Raw genomic sequence first — 22,724 nt, forward strand, 5'->3', positions numbered from 1 at the left:
TAGATTCAGATCATATCCAGTGAAGGTGTTTTCTTCTGAGTCTTTACAAGTCTTATATCATTAGAAGATCATGTCTCTTAAACAGATGTTAACTATTCTGAACTAGCATAGTGTTACTGTTTTGTAAACTCTGTTACTTAAGCAACCCACTAACTGGATAAGCCCTTACAATATCTGCTGTGTCTCAATCAATGCAAAAGCAAATATATAAATTACTCATGTTTCTTTCATTGGTTCTGGTCACTTCATGGAAGAAGGTGCTGATTGTCAGGCACAAGAATACTGGCATCTGGCCAGTACCTCATCTATGGGTGTACTGGGTCTGGCTGGAATGGAGTTAGTTTTCCTTATAGCAGCCCTAATGATGTTGTTCTTTGGATTTGTGACTAAAGCAGTGTTGATAATGTATCCATGTTTTAGTTGTTGCTGAGCAGTGTTGGCATGGTGTCGAGGTTTTTTTCTTTTTATTTCTTTTTGCCACTAAAGGGATATTCCATACTATATGGTGTTGTCCTCAGCAATAAAAGTTGGGGAAAAGCAGGAGGAAGGGGGGATGTTCATGGTTATGGGGTTTGTCTTCCCAAGTAACCATGACAAAAGCTGAGGGCATGCTTTCCAGGAGGGCATTGGACATCTGCCTAATGATGGGAAACAGCTAATATGTTCTTTCATTTGCTTTGCTTGTACACACAGCTTTGCTTCACCTATTAATCTGTCTTTGCGTCAACCCACCAGTTTTGAGATTTGCTCCTCTGATTCTCTACCCCATCCCTCTGTGGTGGGAGTGAGCAAGAGACTGGGAGGCAGCATTGCTGTGGGCTGGGATCAATGCAACACAACAGACAATAATATTTGTTGTTGCTTTTATCTTTTAAATATATTAAGCTAATAAATAGCCTAAATCTTCTATAGATGGGGATATTTTGGGACAGAGTCCTGAAATTTTGTATTTGGCCTTAGAGATACATTTCTTCTGATGATGAGGTAAATGAAATGGATGGATTTGTTGCCCCAGAATGGCATTGCAATTTAGTTTTTCTCCCTTTCCATGTTATTTGCTTTTATTAAAGTCTTTCTCTATTGTTTTTCAGTTTCCTGCATTTCTCTGGATTATGAGTCAATTGTTTCTCTCTTACTTCACAAGTTGCTCCCTTTCACAGTCTAAAGAGATGTGGATCAAATATGTAAACTGAAGTGTTTAACTTTATTTTGTGCAATTTTATATTAAGTGAAAGAGTTTGTTCACCAGTGCAGGACAGCAGAGAAATTGTAAGAAATCTTAATGTCTCAAAATGGTGCATGAAGAATGCTTCTGTCCACAATTGTTCAACAGGACTGTACTTTTGGGCAGCCTCATCTCTAATCTTCTATTTTTCCATCTGTTACATAATCCTGAACACTCTGTTTCTTAACACTTCAAGGGCTACAATGACTGCTCAGAATGCATTATAATAATTACACTTCTGTATCAAGGTTTTGTTCTTTTTTTCACTGTAAAACAGACCTATGCATTAGCAGAAGACAGAAAACATACAACTGTTATGTTAAGCTAAGCAAAACTTTATTCACGTGCTATTCATTTTTGATGTATTAGATTTTCAGAAATATAGACTGCAAAATATAAACTGATCTAGAAACTAATAAAAAATGCTACATTATCAATAATATATCGTTACTTAGGATTTCAATTCTATTGATTGTGTGTAATAGGGACATTTACTTGATTTCAGTAAGTGCTGTTTCACAATGGTCATAAATTAAGATACTGTTATTGTAAAAATTCAGCTTTTCTTGTTTTGCAGAAAACCAAACTGTCATCTTCAAAGCTGTGTAATAGAGTCCTCAAAGACTCACATTAGGCCATGGCTTAATGTATTTGCTAAAAACCTTGATGCACTGGGTGAAAAGGGAAATATCAAATTTTTTTCAGATGTCACCCAATTATTTAAATTAGTTTAAACCTGAGAGGATTTTTAGGGACTTTGAAAATACCTAACAAACCCAGTCAGCTTGATCGAAGAAAGTAAAAATCATGCAGATTTGGTACACATTAGAAGTAAAATCTTTTAGCTGTAATTAACCAGGAAAGGACACGTTCATCAGTATGAGTAGTTCCATGAAAACATTTGCTTTAAGCATGACAAATATATTCTCCCTCTACCTCTTTATTTTCATTCTTGACTTCATGAAAATTGCTGCCATTAAAACAGGAATATCTTAATTTTAGTTCCCACAAAAGAAGAGTGAAAAGCAGGAAAGATTTTAATTTCAATAGTGATTGTTATTCCTTTGTCATCATCTATGATGTCCTACACACCTGCAAAAAATTTGGTAAAAGATTTGAACTACTAGAAGACATTCAGAACTGAAGGACAAATAGGCAGATGTTACAGGAAACAGATAGTGGTAATAAGAGATTAATATACAGTGAGAAAATTTGTCTCCATAAATTATAGACATTAACGTTGCTATGGATGGGCTGGCATACAAAAAAAAAAATTGCATTGCAGTTTCTTTGTTTCAAAGGTCAATGTCCCTATAGTGGCTGCAATGGTATTTCAGGATGTTCTTCACAAAAGACATTTTGCTATTACCTTTATTTATCCTTTTATCCTACTCTTTCTTTACTATCTTGCCAGCTTTCCTGGCACCTAACACATTGATTACATATGTGCTATGTAAAGAGCTACTGTTTCTATTTAGACTTTAGAAACATTTTAACAGGAGGAATTAAAAAAATAATTAACAATAGTGATGGGTAAATAATAATTACATAATCTTTATTACATGAAAAACTCTTAACACCAGGATGAAATAATTTGGTACTCTTTCTAGCTGCTCTCCTCTCCTAATGTGTAATGGCTTCAGGCTGGTTACTTTAATGTTATGCATTTGCTTCTCCCTGGTGATCTCTGCTTGTGTTGGTTATTGTGACTCTTGTTTCACAACAAAATAAAATTTCTTCTCCTCATTCATGCAGTAAATCCTACTAAACACTCTTGATTCTTGTTTGCTGCTGTTACAAAGCAAACAATAATGATAATAAATGGGGCCAGACAACTGCTCCAAAGAATTGTTTAAGATACAGTGATTATACAGGACAGACTTTGGGATGTTTGTAAGGGCACTGAACTAGCCAATTCACCCTTTCCTCTCCAGGCTTCTTTGTCCCTGAGAATTTTCCATCTCTTTCTAGGAGTTTTCCCTTTGTTCTCATTACAGTGGACTTTGGTCTCCTGCCCTTTAGTCTGTGCGCTAGAACTAGAAGATGTACATCCTTTTGGAGGCAGAAGCTTGACTTCCTTCTCCTAGGGAGACACAAGTAGCATCCGTTTAGTTTTTTGTCTAACAACAGACTTTAGAGGACAATAGGTAACTGTAAAGTTAAACCTCAGGATTAGATTACATATACCTGAGTAAAATTTATATAATTTGATTTTAAAAAGGTAAATATATGTCCATGCACCCTTATATGTGCACTCACCAAAAATTCTTCTGTAGACATCTGTGTACACACACAGACTCTTTATATTTAATAAAAATGTTGAATATAGGATTAATTAAAAAAAAACCTGTTTGGCTTATATATTCAATGTCCTGTACTAATATAAGGGTAAAGAAAAAATATCCCAATTCTGTTGATTAATTTAGTATTATAATGTTTTTTGGGAAGGTGTGGGTGAGATTCATATGTTCTAGGAACACTAGGAAATATTTCTTTTTCTGATTCTCTCTCATGCATCGTGAATTTCCCTGTAAGATGCCCTTCTTCATAAAGGTTTCAGTATACCTCATTCTCCAAGGAGTAACTAACTTTCACACCTATTTGCTGAGTGTGCATCTGCAAAATTTCTGTAAAACAAACAGCAGAATAATGGCTATAAGCAGTGTGCAGGAGGGAGAAATCTCCTTCCCACAGAGCATTCAATATATGTTTGGTGGCACATTGCATATTCTGACAACAACTGAGTAATACCTGTCTAGACTTTGTACCTTGTAATAGTCTTTTTCTTCCAAGTGCTTGCATAACTGTTTTGGGGAGAGTTTATGGTAACAGCTATTGCTGCTGTCTTTGGTGGTCCATTCCACATATTAATCACCACCTGTGGAAAGACATTATTTCCTAAATGCCTTTCATGCCAAATCTCTTCTCATCTTTGGTTCATGCCTTCCTGCTTTAGATCCTGCATGATCTCACTGAATAACTTGTTGGCAACAACCTTTCTCAGGAATGTCTTTTCAGTACTTTTCAGAGACACATAAACTGAGGTATTTTTCTGTTAATCTCAAATTTATCAGGTGCAAATTAATTTTATTAATCTGTGCTCTTGATATTGACATCTCAATTTTCTCTTTTTTTTAGTTTCTTCCACATTGCAAAGCATACTTCATGGAAGTCTAAGACTGTGTGTTAGACGTGTTGAAAAAGTTAAGAACAGCGTCTTCAATGTATTTTGCTTCATTTTCCTTATCTACTCATTAATGTTCTTGACTGCATTTGATGGATCTCAACATTTAAGAACCTCAGTGCTGAAATACCGCAAAAACATAGATACTGTTTTTGGACCACCTCAGAGCACCATTTTTTGTTTTGTTTTGTTTTGTTTTATTTTTCAGTTTACAACCTTTTGCATGAAAATTTAAGATTCTGATATTAAATTTTAACTGAAGATATAGTCAAATCTCTTCTTAACATGAAGCATTAACTACTATTTTCCTTGTAAGCACATAACTTTTACAAAATTAACTACTCAATCTGTTTCCGATATATCTCCTCCTTTTGCTCTTCTTTCTCGGTACAGCACATTTCATTACATATCTTTTCCTATTACTTACTGCTTCTTGCTCTTCATACTGTTTACAATTTACCTTTTTACTCTGCTTTTCATAATTTTTCCTGCTGGTATATTTTTATTCACTCTTCCATTCTTCATTTCCTTTCATATATTTCTACTTTCTTTTCTATTTTTTAATGTAGTTAACACCTCTTTTGTTCTCTTCATGTAATTTTCCATATTGCCATTGTCAATCAGTTTAAACACATCTTACATTAATTTTCTATCAGTCATGAATTATGTACCAGGAATACATTTCTGCTTTCTCCAGATACTCTGTGAAATACTTTCACATTTTGGGGAAGGGGGAGACAGTTCTCCAACAAGAGTACTGATATTTCAATGTTAGGTTAACATATGAGAATCAGTTGATATATTTTATCCAGCATTTCTTATGTGTGGATCCACGCGAATATTATTGCTACCAATTCATTTTCAGATTTAGGAACACAGTGATAATGATCCATAAAAGACCATCTTCCACACAGAATCACAGAATCATCTAGGTTGGAAAGGACCTTGAAGATCATAGTCCAACCGTTAACCTAACACTGACAGTTCCCAACTACACCATATCCCTAAGCGCTGTGTCCACCCTACTCTTAAACACCTACAGGGATGGGGACTCCACCACTGCCCTGGGCAGCCCATTCCAACACCTAACAACCCATTCTGTGAAGAAATATTTCCTAATATCCAGTCTAAACCTTCCCTGGTGCAACTTGTGGCCATTACCTCTTGTCCTGTCGCTTATTACTTGTTTAAAGAGACTCATCCCCATCTCTCTGCAACCTCCTTTCAGGTAGTTGTAGAGGGCGATGAGGTCTCACAATCACAAACCGTAAGTGTTTGATTATGAAAACTGGTGTCATCAGTATATATTCACATATACTGATCTACAGAAAAAAATGAAAGCTACAAGGAGAGAGCAGGAAAGGTAATGGTTCTTTGTTTTCCAGAAGCCCTTCAAAAGTAGGTGTTATTACATAAACATCACAGGGATTTTTTGGGTACTGGACCATACCTCAGCTACGAAAGGAAAACAAAACACCAGACACCCTCTCCCCCCAAACTCCACGAAAAAGTGTTCCATTTCTGTCTGAGCTGAGAAAAAGTCCTTTCCTCACTGCAGATTTGTTGATCATTTTATCACTGAATGTTAGTGACTGTAGAGTTCTTGTGTGATAACTCACCTTTCAAAATTCATGTAGATAGAATCCAGATCAAATAAGGCTATAAGCCAAATTCTAATTTCTTCAGTTAAGTAAATATGTGCTTTAAAAAAATTACAATATAATATTCACCCTTGTTTATGTTACTCAATTACTTCTTGGTCACTACTGAAAAACACCACCATTTGAATTTTTTATATCCGAACCTGGTTTTAATTTTGCAAGGAGCCAAAGGGAATTTTTTAAGTTATTCCTGAATCGTGAATTTCAGCTATAACCTGGTAACTTGGCTTTTTGTTTGCATTGTAAAAGGCTTTTCTTTTATTAAGAAAAGAATACTTTGTTTATAACTTTAAAAATGTAAGACACCTATAAATATGTGGCAAGTAGAACCAAAAGTCCTTGAGGAACATATATTGAATTGGGCTTATTGTACTGGAGTGGTTTTATTCCTGTTTAGCTTTGTACAAGCTGCAGCTACTAAGGGTTCCTTTGCAACAAACTTCAAGTGTCTCCAAAGGTCAAGAACAATCTTGCTTTTAAATGGAAAAAAAAGTGAATGACATTTCATTGGTTGTAACTTCAACATTTATGTCTCTAGCTTTACTTTTTATAATATTCATTGACATAGTGGTTGTGTACTGAGAACTTTTAGTTTGAAATCACCACTAAGGTTTCCTGCCCTTGACTTGTTTTTAGCAGTGGTGTATGGTATTCCTTAAAATTTCTTTTTTCCACATAAAATGACAGTTGTGCTATGCTATATCAGAATGAAGGTACAGAAGTGGGAAGTGTTTGGTTTTAATGCAGTGACATGCACAATTTCTGATGAATAGGGGAAAGATCTGACACTGACCTGTAGTCTAAATCTTCGACTCATACAATATTACAAGTAATGTATTACAAAAATATCAGTCCATCATAGTAGTTAATTTGTATTGAAATTAATAAATTGCCAATTTAAAAAAAAATTTAGTTAGAGATTAAGATTTATATTTCGAGATTAAGATTTAATATTTTAAAAAAATTAGTTAGAGTTTAAGATTGGCTTTAGCTTGATGGTTAGGCTGATCATGCACATGAGCAGCCCAGATTCATGCTTGCCTGAACAGAAAGGATGGGTTTTTTCCATACTTTGGTGATGAACAGTGAAAGAATAAGATGCAAAAGTTGCAATTTTTGTGTATTTTAACAAAGGAAATTGAGATTAGACATAAGAAAAAATACTTCACAGTGAGAGTGGTTAAGCACTGTGACAACTTGACCAGAGAGGCTGCAGAATCTCTATCACTAGAGGTTTTCAAAACTTGACTGGCTGAAGTACTGAACAACCTTTGAAGTTAGTCTTACTAAGCAGAAGCTTGGACTAGATGACCTTAAAGGGTCCCTACCAGCCTAAATTATTCTGACTCTCACTCTAGCATTCAGAACCCTTACACAGACTATGGGAAATCCAAGTTCAAATTCGTGCTCTGTCCAAATTAAAGGAGAGATCTGAATCAGGGGATCCCATATCCCACTGTATGCCAAGTCCACAATGTGCTTAAAGTCAATTTCTTTGTTTCTTGACCCTTACATTACCAAAGTAATTATCAGTTGAACAATGAAGAAAAAGGTTGTTAAAGACATCCCTTAATCAGCCTCTTTCTGCATTTAATTCCTAATTAGCTGAATCTACTTTTCAGTCTGCTTTCTGCAGATTCCTTCTTGAGATACTTAATTTTCTTGCACTGCCGATAAAGTCAGAGCACCTAAGACAATGCAACAAATGCCACCCTGGGTCCAACCCCAGCTGACACCCAGTAGCTCCATGAACTTGGTAGCATCTAGTGGTCCACATTTGGTACATCAGGTGCTTATTTCTCAGAAGGTATTTATATTTATTACAATACAGGCCCCCCAATTTTATCTGTTTGTTTTCACTTGCAGCTTTGCCTCAGGGGATCTAAAAAAACCCTAAGACCCTTTATCACTTTTCCATCTGTGGTCCTGGTCAGTTTGTTCCAGCATTACATGGAAAGGATGAGAACTGGTGTCCATTTGTACAATCAGAAATAGTTATTTCATTCTCTGTGATGTGCCTGGCTGTTATGTTGAGGGCAGCATCATGCTTTTTATTTTCTAGCATTGACGTTTCTTGAAGAATCAGAGGCAGAGTTCCGGCTTGCTTTTTGTTAACATGTAGGACTACTACAGTTACTTTCACTCTGAAAGTAATTGGGTGCAAAGTAGGTAGAGGTGAATGCATCTTTCCAGTTGGTGTAAACAGGCAGAACAACTGTCTTTGCCTGGACACCAAAATGTCTGGACCCAGCCCCGCTCTACTCTAGAAGTAAGCACCCCACTTCATTTACCCCACTTTTCGGTAGGGCTCATTAACACAGTCACAGGTTACCCAGATGCTTTCCCACAGTTTCAGAGCTGACTTGCAGCTAACCAGCTCCACTGGTACATAGCACATCTGTACGTCTGTCTGTGAGCAGCCACATCAACACTTCTCAGTGTGCAGGTACATGGAGCACAAGCACAAGCAACAGGTTGCTCTCCCAAAAGAGGTAAAGGTGTCTTTCTTCCCAGAAGCAAGAGAGATGAAGATCTCAGTAACCAACCCTTTTTTTGATCTTTCCTCTAGAGCAAATAGTTCATTAGCAATAGATTACACCAGACACAGTCTAGATGATCACAGTGATCAGGCACATCTATCCATGTATTGTATCAGTGCCACCCTTACTAGTACAGATACTTGGAGAACTACAGGGACCTGTGAGACAATGTCAGTCTAGTCTAGTCTAGATGAAGAAATAGGAAATATATCATTTATCATTCCTCATCTTGTGAGACTGCCCTCTCCTCAAGCTGTTGGCTGAAGAGTCAGCAGGTGGGGAGAGGAAATAGACTGCCTGCTTTTCCTTACACTGATTTATGTCTGTTCACTGCAAACAAGGCAGTATATATAATGGATGTGCTCTTTAATTAGACTGTTCTAAAACACACAATTACAGCTACTAAGTGCACTTTTATGTCTGAATACATAAATGATTTCAGGATTGTCAGTAAAACTTCATAAGGGAGTAAGGTGATTTCCAAAATCTACATTTATGTGTTTGTTTTTTCATAATCAAGAATGCCTTCAAAGTTATGTACTTTATATAAATTTGCTTATTACAAAGAACTGGACAATACAGGTTACACAATACTTTATATTAGCTGATGATTTTGCTTTCTTTTTAGTGTTAGGCTTTTAAAAGTCGTTAATAATTCCAAAGAAGCAATAAAAAAAGTGCAACATTTTCTCAGTCTTTCATAAATAAAATGATTTAGGCATTTTCTTTCAGTATGTGGCCCACTGAACTACATGTTATGCCAAGGATAACACTGAAATTATAAGAACAATTTACTCATACTACATGCAACCATGTAGTTGACTTGCTTTAGACAAGCAAGTCAAAAATATTTCCTATGTTTGTGTTAGCAAACACTCTGTTAGCAAACACTGTGTATCTTTGCTGTGTGGAATTCAAGTGGTTTTGTGTTTCCTATTAGTCTTTGAACTCATGCTGCATCTTCAGCTGTTACTTAGATATTGTAGCCAAAAGGAAGCCTCATGTAGTCTCATGTTTGCACATGAGGAAGATGATGAGAAAATAGTTTCCGTAAGCCAAGAAGAAAATTGCCTTGTTCTACACAAAACAACTACATAAATGAGCTTTTCCTCTTGACTGCTATTTCTTATGTTTTCTTTCTTTTCTTCTTCCCTTCCCAATCATCATATGAAAGCCAGCATAGAAAATGAGAGCCAAGCTAGACAGTAGCAGATTTTGTAGATAGTCCTTGAACAGGTATGAGGAAAGGAGTACAACTCAGGAAGACTTCTGGCTTTCTTCCCGACACACAGAACTAGGGCTTGCTGTGTCTACAGCCATAACATGGTGCTGTTGCAGAGGCATGCAGGCCTACCTCTGCACTACAGCATGCTGTAAAGTCTCTAGTGCTCTATTGCTGTAGCATCGAGGTTACACCTGAATGCAGTAATTAGTGAATTTGACTATGTCACTTAATAAGAGAGGCCAGTACAAAAGCTAAAACTGAATTTCTAAGCTGTGTGATCCATATCAAATATAGTCAGTATTCCATTACTCAGAGACTGAGGTATCCAAAGAACAGGAAAACTGCATAATGAAAACACTTGAAATACAAAGAAGATTGTGGTGTGGCACTGCTCAAAGGCAAAGGGTTCATTTTGCTTCAGCTCTTGGCCAGCTCCCTCGGCACAGGCAGGGTCTGCTTACATGCATCCACTCAGAAGATCATTTTTGTGCCCAGTGCTTCAAATTCTGGGGATCTTCTCAGGTTTGCTAGTAAGTGTGAGAACTAAGTTGGCTTCTGTCCTTTAGGCAGCTGCTCTGGGCTAAGAGCACAGTGAAGTACAGTGCAGAAACATCTGAGTGGGGACCAATAAACCCAACAGCACCCAAGCTAACTGCATACCACCATTTGTGTCTCTGCATCATATTTTTTTGATACTTCCATTTTATGGAGCTCAAGATAACAAATCTGCAGTGAATATGAGTAACTTGGGTCTTTGGGTTTGATTTACTAAGGTTCTGCACAATGCAGAAGTGATTAATCTTTTTCTGTACATGAGGTGGCCTGCAATCGACCAAATACATTTGTTGCACCACACCTGCCCTAAGAAGGCAAGCTGATCTGACCTGGCTCTGCACTGAGCCAGCTCTGACTCTTCCTATCGAGGGCATGATTAATCCACCTGGATTTGATTATATATGGTTAATCCCCTTGGATAAACCACAGATGATGGGGACTGACTAAGCCTCTAATGCATAAGAAATATTGTTATTCATTGACTCTAATAGCAGCTTGTGTGATCTAAAATAGAATAGTCTGTTTTACCAGAAAAATAAACAACTACAAAAATAAAATGGAATTGGGTTTTTATCTCAACCAAGGATTACATTTGGAAGGATTTTAAAAAGTGGATTTTAAAAGATTAATTTAAAATAATCTCTACAGTTTGATGGGATTTAAAATTGTATTAATTTATTTTAAAATGTATTTAAAGTCCTTTAAAAAGTAATTTTCTTTCTTTCTCTCTTGCATGAAAACTTACCTTCCAATTTGTATCATACCATTGACCTAATGTTAGTTGATAGGTATTTTAATTTTCACTTTAATTAATATTGATTCATAATGCTGTGCCATTAACTTCAGTCTTATACCTAAATAACCACGAATTATGAGAAAACCCCCAAAATACCAGATTCAGACCTGAGCCTTGGTGTTTTCTGTCTGATGGAATTAGAAATCCATCTTCCAAATATTGGTTTTATATCGCTATTTACACAGACAGAAGTCAGCAAGAAATCCTTTAAAATAAGTAAAACACTGGGGGAAAGGACATTTCTATTGTTTTAGCATTGCTGTTGTTACTTGAGGAAAAACTAATGAAAATGTTTTGAACAAAAGTGTTATGGTGTTATTAGGTGATTACCCTCCTTATGAGGTTAGAAATGTTCACAAAATGCACTTAAAGACGATGGAAGTTGGAATAAAATGTAGGAAAGAATGTGCTGTGAGTCCTCTAAAGTCATATTTCTTGAAGTATTCCAGATGTCTTAAATGAGTGCTCCTTGTACTTGTGAAGGTGTTCTTTCTGATTCCTACTAGGTTTATACATTTAATTTTTTTCCCCTCTGATTTCATAATGAAATGAGAGATATGGATCATTGAACAGATATAAACCTTCTAAGTAGGTGGAATTTAGGTCTGGGATGAATAATGGTGTGGGGAGAGGTGACTGTTGTGTGGATAGCACAAGGGTATTTACATTGCATTAATTCTGTGTCCTCTGTATGGTACGGAGGTCACCACAGTTCCAAGTTATTTGTTTAGCTTTTTTTTTTTTTCCTTTTCTTTTATGCTTGATATTAGGAAGAATAAAAATCCCTTTCTGGGTAGGGTCAGAAATATAATTGGGAAGCAAGCCATTAGGAACTTAAATATAATTTTTCTGGATGAACTCATCCATGGTGAGAAGAATCAGAAAATGGCTTTCTTTGTACAGATTTTTGTTCAGAAAATAAAGGAGTATGTGCATAATTCTTTATGAAAACACACTTGGATGATCCAGAGTATCAGACCTGGCAGAATAATGAGATATCATATTTTATTCTTCTTACGTGCTTTCCAGCTGAGAAGAGCAACAATACTATACCAAAGTAAGTTCTTAATCAGTCCAGACAAGGTAATGTGAGTCCTAGCCTGCCAGTTGTCTGTTTGTTTGTTTTTTTTACTGAAGAGCAAGAGAATCATTCTGTCTTGATGTTTACAATAACTTAAAGGCCAACTAGATTGTTAGCTAGTTTAGATTCCACTCATGTAGGCAGAAAACAGTCTATCCAATTTCAAGGTATTTCAGATACGCTCTCCAGTCTCATGTATTTGTTATACAAATATATGATTTTTCTAATGCCACCTCTATAAGCAGACATCTCCATGCCATTAATATGATTTTCTGCTCACAACAGTTATAGTCCAACAGACCCATTGGTTTTAGTGAGCTGTTTCAATATTTATGTAAATATCTTAATAAAATGAGAATGGTGCCTAAGGTTTTTTCCCTGTTATAAAAGTACAGCAGAAACACAATAGACCCAAAAAACATTTACTGCAAAGTAACCTCTCATTTTCTTTCTATCACATGAGCACTTCTTTATTTTCCAGCCATTGAAAGATGATCATGAAGGGAGCAAACTACAGCTGACCGTGATCAAAATCCTTCCATGCTCTGTTGATTGTATGTGACAGTGGGAGCCCTCTGCCTGGACACTGGATTGCACCTCTTGTGCTGCAGCAGAGGGCTATCCTGCCGTTAGGTTATCATGTGGCCATTGCGGGCAGAAATGAGGTGCAGGGCTGCTGAGGCTGATGGGTCTGGCATCCCTTGGAAGTGGGAGCATGACTACCATGGCAGCCCCAGCTTCTTCCCACCCGAGAAGCTTGCCCCAGGCCCACTGCTGCCCTCAGGCTCAGAGCGAGGAGGTATGGCACTCCTGGCTCTGGGCATTGGGTGAGTATTTCACAGTACAAAACCTGTATGGTTGGGAAGGTTGATGTGGTTTTCAGATATCGTCCCATTACTTGGACTTCAGACATTTGGTACTATTTATCATGCCCTCTGTCATTATTAACATCTTACCGTCTCCTGCTAAAAATCCTTAAGCGACCACTGAAGATTCTTTGGTTCTCAGTACTTTTCATCCTTTCATCCCTTTTTTCCATGCCTTCTCAATTTTTCTATGCTTTAGAATATTTAATTGCTCTTAATTTTAATTTTTTTCTTTTCAATTCACAATGTATGGCTACTATATTTCTAACCACTGTGGTTCATTACTTTGTTACTGAACCAGAAGAGCTTCAGCTACACTTATCCCTTCTTGGTTGTGCAACTATGACTGATTAGATTAGCCACCTAAATATCCCAAGCTAAATAGCTTGTACTCATCTTCACACACACATTTTTCTATTTACATTGTCCCTTCCAGTTGATTTCGTTTCCAGGCTTCTCTAGCCTTGAGTAAGCAAATGTTTTTTATGTAACTATATGAAAGTGTTGTCTGTTTCTCTGCAATGATTACAATAAATTCATGATTCCTGGTCTTGTGGCAAACACTTATCCTTGGACTAACCAATGGTTATCTTTACCTTGTAGAAGGGGAGTGATATAGAAATATGCTGCATACAATACCTCTTTGTTGGACATTTTCTTTAACTCATAATATTTTACTTCAGCCTATATGAGATGCCCACCAATGTCTCATAATTCTCCCCACATTTGAAACTTTCCACATATTTTGACTGCCTTTGAGATTAACTCTTTCTCTCCAGTTTGAATCTGGTTAATTCAAAAAGACACAGCCATGCCAGTTCTCCTCCTGCTTATTACTGGTAGCACACTGACCATGCATGTTAGAGACTGCGATTAGGCGGTTCAGATTTCTCAGAACATGCAGATAATGGATGTCCATCTCTCTCCTCCCTTCCCCTTGCACCATGTATGCGCTCACTGCTTTTGCCCACTCTCCATCCAAACAGTGATTTTAGCCATCACATGACTTGACCTATGGACTTTCATGGGGTGTCATTATACCAAGGGAAATTTTAAGTTCTGCTCTAGGTAGTGACTCATCACAAAGTCATATAAGCAGCTTGCTTTTTGAAATTACTTCAGCTTTGTTTGAAAGGGGATGTTTGCCTGACAAACCTGATCTCCTTCTACGACAGGGCCACCTGCTTATTGGATGAGGGAAAGGCTGTGGATGTTGTCTACCTTGACCTCAGTAAGGCCTTTGACACCGTTTCCCACAGCATTCTCCTGGTGAAACTGACTACTCGTGGCTTGGATGGGCACACGCTTCGCTGGGTGAAAAATTGGCTGGATGGCCGGGCCCAAAGAGTTGTGGTGAACGGAGTTAAATCCAGTTGGTGGCCGGTCACGAGTGGTGTCCCCCAGGGCTCGGTTTTGGGGCCACTCCTATTCAACATCTTTATTGATGATCTAGATGAGGGGATCAAATGCACCGTCAGTGAGTTTGCAGACAACACCAAGTTGGGTGGGAGTGTTGATCTGCTCGAGGGTAGGGAGGCTCTGCAGAGAGATCTGGACAGGCTGGAGCGATGGGCTAAGGCCAACTGTAGGAGTTTCAATAAGGCCAAATGCCGGGTGCTGCACTTGGGCCACAACAACCCCCAGCAGCGCTACAGGCTTGGGGAGGAGTGGCTGGAGAGCTGCCAGTCAGAGAGGGACCTGGGGGTGTTGATTGACAGCCGGCTGAACAGGAGCCAGCAGTGTGCCCAGGTGGCCAAGAAGGCCAGTGGTATCCTGGCTTGTATTAGAAATAGCGTGGCCAGCAGGGACACGGAAGTGATCTTACCCCTGTACTCGGCACTGGTGCGGCCGCACCTCGATTGCTGTGTTCAGTTTTGGGCCCCTCACTACAAAAAGGACATTGAATTACTCGAGCGTGTCCAGAGAAGGGCAACGAAGCTGGTGAAGGGTCTGGAGCACATGTCGTACGAGGAGCGGCTGAGGGAACTGGGGTTGTTTAGTCTGGAGAAGAGGAGGCTGAGGGGAGACCTCATCGCCCTCTACAACTACCTGAAAGGAGGTTGCAGAGAGCTGGGGATGAGTCTCTTCAATGAAGTAACAAGCGATAGAAGAAGAGGGAATGGCCTCAAGTTGCACCAGGGAAGGTTTAGACTGGATATTAGGAAGCATTTCTTTACAGAACAGGTTGTTAGGTGTTGGAATGGGCTGCCCAGGGAGGTGGTGGAGTCCCCATCCCTGGAGGTGTTTAAGAGTGAAGTTGACTTAGCGCTTAGGGACATGGTGTAGTTGGGAACTGTCAGTGTTAGGTCAATGGTTGGACTGGATGATCTTCAAGGTCTTTTCCAACCTAGACAATTCTGTGATTCTGTGATTCTGTGTTGATGCTTCTCTGTTATGCTAGGCTATAGAGCATGTTTCTATGCTCTATGTACAACAAACGTCTGCTAGAGGTGCTAGGATTTTAGTCAGTTATGACATAATTGCACTTGTGGACTAAAGCTTCAGTTTACTGCTGCCATTTATTCAGGGGTAGGTTCACTAGAAGGAGTAAGAGTGTTCAGTAAGTACATTTCGGTGCCTTCCACCCTCCCTTCAGAAGTAACTCAAACACTTGCACCATATAATGCAACTGTGGTCCTGCAGACTTCTCTGTGTAAATGGCTCTGTACCAGACTTTGCGGCCCCTGGTACATGGTATTTAGAGATTTTTCAAAACATGTGCCTGTATTTGAACTTTAAAAGTCCTCTGGGAGCACAGGTAATCTGAAGCCCAGAGCTAGCAGTTTATTAGCAATGTTATTTCCATTTCAATTAAAACAATTAGAACAAAATAAAATTGAGGTAACTAAATAAAATAGTAGCTACCCAAAGAACAAGTATGCAGTAAAAAATTCATTGCTTATGAGAGATTGAATCTCTTCCATCGACTCCTCCTAAAACTTTGTGTGATTTGGCACAGTTTATAAGAAAGGTTAGTATCTGTCTTGTGTGCTCTTGAAGACTACACTACTGCATGTTTCAGTGTGGGTCAGCATAGGTTTTTAGGACTTTATAAGAATGTCCATGGTATAAGATGGTAATATTGTTACAATATATTCCAAACCAACATGCAGTAATATATTTGCCAATTGCTTTGGTGTTGCAATAGAAGATTTTTTACAACGTAGTTTCAACTGTCTCTCAATTTCTCTATCATAAGCAATTTAGTGATGTATTTTCTTATGAAAGCACTAATTACATGCCAAACTTTTATATTTGAATTGAAATATTACTGTGAGTGTTTAATGGCAGAGGAAAATGCTGAATTTTATTAATCAGGGTTAATGATTTATGACACTGCACACTGAGTTTCTTGTGTTTTCTCTTTCGGATTAAATCAAATACACACAAGAAATCTATTGCATGAGAAAACTAAATGTCCTTATAGCAGTGTTTAATTTTTTCCTGACTTATGAAATAAGAAATGGTAAATGTGATACATACATAAAACCATGGTGGGAGTAGTTGCTTGAGAAATTTTGCCAAAGAAGTTAATTTTAGGTTTACTTGATGGATATATACAAATCATAATGTAATGTAAAGAAAATACAATGTCAAGACAATTTCCCTTGAAACTTCTTTTCACCTACAGACTGGGATTCTGAATGCATGAAATAAACTATGAGAAATAATTGTGCTCTGTCTCTAAAATTTATTTACAATACAAAAAGTGGTCTGTTCATGAGAGTGGGTAGGTGTTTTGATACTGCCCTAACAGACCAGATTTGTTTTTTAGTTTAAGAAAACCCTCAGAGATTCCATTCAGTATAGCTATGAGGATTTGGTTTTCCTTCATTTAGTGATAACATTGGCTTAATGTATGTGGTTAACAAATGGTGAGTCCATTAGTGAGTGTTACAGTTCTGAATGAATAAACATATGCAAAAATTTGTGTATTCTCTAAAGGAAGACTTGCAAGGCACAAATGAGAAAATAGTATTTGGTACTGATATCCTCTTGTGGATATCTAGTGAGGGGAAACTCTAAAACAGCTTTGAGATACTAGATTTGAAACATGCAGATGCTACAAATATAAGAATAACAGAATAATAATGGAAAAATATGACTTTTTGGGTTGTGAGAACTCTTAGGAGGGAAAGATAACATGGACCATCTAAAAGACCTCATTGCAAAAAGGGCATGAAATAAATATTTAAAATTAATCCACAGTTTACATTCTTTAATCTTCTGCTGTATTTACTTTCTAGAAAGATTTAGAAAAATTAAGTAATATATGGGCAAACAGTAATTTTTAAAAGGGATGGATGAAGAATCAATTAAACCTTCATGATGTGCATTCTGGTTTGATTAAAGGAAGTTTTTCTGATCAAACTTGTGACAATGGTGCAGCTGAGTATCTGAAAAGTTCAGGTTAACATAAATGTAGGTTTGGTTAAATGGTTGTTGCTAAAATTAAAAGTCTTCAACTCAGTTTTCTTTAGTACTCTAAATATTTACATCTAGTGAAGTGTTTTTCTTGACAATAACATAAGTCCGAATATGTAAATCACACATAGTGTTGAAATCCATCAAAATTTTGCCAGTATTAGACTATGAGATTACAAGATCTGGCCCATAATACCTGTAGCAAGGACAAAATGCTGTGTAGTTGTCTTGGAGGATGAAGAGCTTTTCATTTTCATCTGTGATTAAGGAATCTTTCATTAGTAGGTGTAAATATATGTATAAAAAAAAGTAATGGTGTGATATGAATCCCATGAAAGAGCAGTTCTTCCCTAATGCCAAACGTTGAAGGTCTACAGCCCTTTTTACAGTTGTGCTTTTTTTTTTTTTTTTAATAATATCTTGATTGTAAAACAGACAATTGAATTCACTAACTTTCTTATTAAACTTAGTTTGATAGGTTCAAACTGCAGCAAATCATAAACCAATCTTCATTTGTTTTAAATTATTCAAAAGGAAATGAGACCCAGTAGAGTGCTCCTGTCTTCTGAGTCTGGCATAAAGGCGATGAAAAACCACTGTTTAGTTGAAAATGGTATTGAAACTGATTTACACTATCAAATAAAGTGTGCTTCTCATTTATTGTTGCTTAGATATTAACGTATATTATGAACACAGCTCAGTTTATATCTGCATAGATACACTCCAACAAAACAGGCATTTCTGTAAAGCTGTCAGGAAAACAAACCTGTTACCACATAAAAATACATGGAACACTCTGAATGTTTTATTTTAATGAATTTATTGTGCTGTGCTTATCCCAGACTGTGAGGCAGATGACAGTGATCTATAACTAGCAGAGCAGTAGCCCTGATAGGATGATGAAGGACCATTTCTTCTCATTATGCCAGCAGAGCTTCTTTTCATCTCTTCTCTTATTCTCTATTTATTGTTTGCCCTTGGCATCATCAGTCACCAGGCAGTACAGTTTACAAACACTGTTTTGGCTGGCAGAAAATAAATTGTTCAGCCAATGATGTGAAATCTATCAAATTCCTACTAAGCTGCATCTTGAAACCCCTATTCAAGCTCCTGTCTGAGGCTGATCCATAGTTTAGATAACATTTTACTTCTAAGAGATAGATTCTTTCCCTTCTCACTCGTTACTCAGAGCAAGATGCATTTCCTTTAATCTTTCTGCAGGCAAAGGCTGACCGACTTCCAAGAGCTGCAGAGACTAAATCATTCATGTCTGGACCTTTTTGTTTTTGTTACAAAACTCATATAGACTGCTTTATGGAGGGATAGTAGAGCAATATTTGTCATTCTGGGTAACCAAATACGAATAACACCAAACATGGTAAAAAGTGGCTGAACTTAACTGTTGAAAAGAAAACATATAAACCAGAAAGGTGACAGTGACAGGTCTAAAACCAGAAACAAACAATGTGTCATGTTTATCTTCTTGGAAGTATTCACATAAAGTCATTTAAAATATAAAGCCATTTAAAATACAAAGCCATGTTTGTTTAAATGGCTTGGTATAATCCACAAGCAAATCAGTTGGCTGCAAATGACTAAAGCTGCTGAATGGGGAATTAGGTACTTGTATATTTAATCTAAAAAGAAAAAATCTGTATTACAAATCTGAGCAAAAGTACACACTCTGGTGCGGCTTTCCTTAAATAATCAAGCTATCTGACAGAGTTTATATGACCATAATGTGACTAGTGACAGACTAGAATGGAGGGGTAAAGAAGAGGATTTGCAGAGTATGAAGATTGAAAGGGGAGTTTTTCAGTGCCATACATACATGCATTTTAAACTGTTGGGACAAAGTCTTGAAAAATACCTAGTAACCATCATTATTGAGAACTATGGGATAGAAGGCTGAGAGAAAAAATAATTTACTCTGTCAATCCACTACATCTGTATCTTAAAATGCATTTGAACAATTCGAAGTATGATGAATATTAGTTTGGCCTTTTTTTTTATGGTAGCCCTCATAAGATGATGAACCTGAAGATACTGCTAGGTCTGAGTTTGGAGATAAGTATAAAAAGAAAACATTTTTTCAGTGTTCTGACCTGTTCTACACTCCTCTTAACTGGATTTACTGTTTATAGCCCACACGGTGGTGATAGCAATGATTAAAATCTTTTCCACAATTAAGTTAAGGAGTGAAATTAGTATTTTTCAAGAGTTTTGCTTTGCACAAATTTCTTGTAGGTGTCAATAATTATTTGCCATTAATAACTGGAAATAAAAATGTGCATAAAGTAGCCTCTGAGTGGTATTTCTTAAATTTGTAGTAGATTATGTGTGTATATCCCATGTTCCTTTGCTTTACCTCTCTACCCTAAAAATGCTAGTATTGCAAGATGTCCTAAAGGCTAGGGTGATAGGCTCCACAGACCATTTTTGTATGTATCACATTGTTCAGTCTCAATCTTTGTGACATGCAGTGAGTCATGCCCGTACAGAACTGAGTATCTTAAACTAATCTAAACCACTTCAGTCTGCAGAAGACTAAGCTTTGGGGTGCTGCAGGTTCAGCACAGGAGACTGCAATGCTGTCAGTTCCAGAGCCCTGGAAAGACAGGTCAGGAAGGAGATTTTTCCCATCCTGCTGTGGGTCACATGGTTCCTACCTGTCTGAAGTGGGGAAAAAGTAAAATAAACTCCCTGATCCAAAATCTGGCATTCATCTTGATTCCCAATTTTGTGATCAAGTCACAGTAGCCAAGTGTCTAAGAACATACGAGTGTCTCAGGACCAGTGAAGAGTTTAACTGTCCCACCAGTCTGGACTGTCTAGAAGCTTCAGAACCGCTGTTGATTCAGAAGAGATGGGGTACAGCCACCCCCACCCCACCTACTTCATCTGGTTAACTTTTCAGAAATGCATCAGCAACCAACAATTTCAGTCTGATCTGTCTTTCTGGTACAACAACCATTTGCAGAAGGAAAGACTTGACAGAGAGTCTACCCCTCAGAATGATAAAATTCAGGATAAGAAACATGTTTACTGTAAAAAATTTGTGGGGTTCTGTAGTCCTTTTAAAGTAAAAAGTAGCGAAATATGTTTTAGTCTTGATAAGTTTGATTAAGTGCTGTATAATATCTCATTCATTTCTTTTTTGTTTTAGTCAGACAGTTGCAGCTGTCAAAGATCTAGCTATCAAACTGTCTAAAGTATTTGCTTTAACAAATGAATTTGTGCTTTGGCAGCCTCCTCAGGCAGTGAAGTTGGTGGATTTTTAAAATACTGCTTGGATACTTAGAAGACTGTCTGCTGATGTCCATTCAATCTGTTTTTTATCTTTCTGTGAGCACAGTAATTTTTATTGGAGATTTTTTTTGCTCATTTCTGAGGAAATTATACAGCTACTTTTTGGTTTTCTGTGTACTTCCAACCCTTCCAAGACCAGTAACTCTGCAGATGACTTCTTTTCTGGAAATGTTTGGAATTTATCCTGTGAATACAGGGCTGGAAGAGAGCACCCATGTCACCGAGTCCAGCAATCAGCCAAACCAAAGTTGTGACACTGAGTGCAGCACATTCATTCTATTACACATCAGTAGAAGCTCCTAAAAACAATGTTACACCGCAGCTACGAAAACATAGACATTGTAAATCTGCAGGTTTGCATAATTTGTTGTGTACAGTTTGTAAAAACAAATTACCAAAGATTAAAAGGAACTGTTGTTAATTTTTGACACAAAAAAAATCCACCAGGTAGACGTCATTCTAGCATTTGCTATCAGTGAATGCTTAATATTGAAATTTCCAAAATGTTTTAAATAATTCTATGCACAGTAAGTTCATATAAATTCTTCTTTATTTTAAAATGTATATTCTTTTAAAAACATTTTAAAAGGTTTTTTTCCCTCAAAAACATGTCCCTCAACTGCTCATTTTCAAGAATGTTCTATTTACCTATAGATTTGCAAAGAATACAGGCATTCACCTATATGAACTTCTAATATGCACAGGAGACATACAGATACTTCCATTGGAATCTGGAGAATTTATTTGTCTTAGGTTTTGGAGCAATGTTTTTCATAAACAGATTCTCTAAGGAAATAACTGATTTTTACAGGGCTTCACCTGTTTCTTTTTTGACAGTAGGCATAGGTGGCAGTTCTGCAGAAGACACAGATGCATGCAACCATCAGATAGATATCACTGAAAAATTTTTTGGCTGTTTTCACAGGAAGCCTTGCTGTGGCCAGCGTTCATTATGACATTTTGTGGAGCAGCTGTGGTGTTGCTGTGTTCCTTTGAATTGAAGAGGCAGTCAGAGTCAACATCTTCCTTCCTTTTGCACAGGGATTCTTTTCTGGATTCCTTTGATTATTTTTTCCCCATCAAATTCCTTTATCAAATGAATGAGTTTCTGTGCTCAGTGACCTCCTAAATGTAATTCATATTTCATTGGAACACATATTGGAGTCTTGGCACAATTATGATTTCATCCATATTTAATTCTTGTAGAGGTAAGAAGGAAGGTTATTTTTCTCCTTTTATGAGTAAAGATTGGGTGGGGAAAAATATTATCTTCAGGATCTGAGTTACTAGATGCTAATTCTCAGAAACATAAGTCCCTTACAAATAAAAAACTGCGGTCTCATTTCTCCAGAGATTTTATTCTGCTTGAGATATAACAAAGATATTTAGATCTAAAGAGCTTGCAACATCCATGATGCTGAACTACTAGGGTTCAGTCATATCTTTCCTAATGGATGTAAAATGACACCCTTAATGTTAACGTGAAGGTATGATTTGGCAGCAATCTACATGGTGCTAATGGCTGTAGAGGCTGCAAAATCATGGAGTACTGTAGTATCTGTAATTTTTAAGGGGACCACATTTTAAGCTGCTGTGAGCATGGAAACAGCTGAAACTGCTTTAGAGTCTCTGTATGATAGTATTTATTGCCCTACTGTTCAGCATCTGTTTTTAATGCAACATATCCCCATATCTGCAGCGAAAAATCAATATTAAAACTTCAGATATAACTTTCTGGCTAAACTTACATAAAATGTCCCGCACTCTTACTTCTAGCACTTGTTAAATTTTAGCAATATTGAAGATATTGGTAATAGGATGTAACTAGTATTATTGAGCATATTGAGCTTCAGAAAT

This window comes from Strix aluco, chromosome 4, assembly GCF_031877795.1.
Source record: "Strix aluco isolate bStrAlu1 chromosome 4, bStrAlu1.hap1, whole genome shotgun sequence".
Classification (NCBI taxonomy): domain Eukaryota; kingdom Metazoa; phylum Chordata; class Aves; order Strigiformes; family Strigidae; genus Strix; species Strix aluco.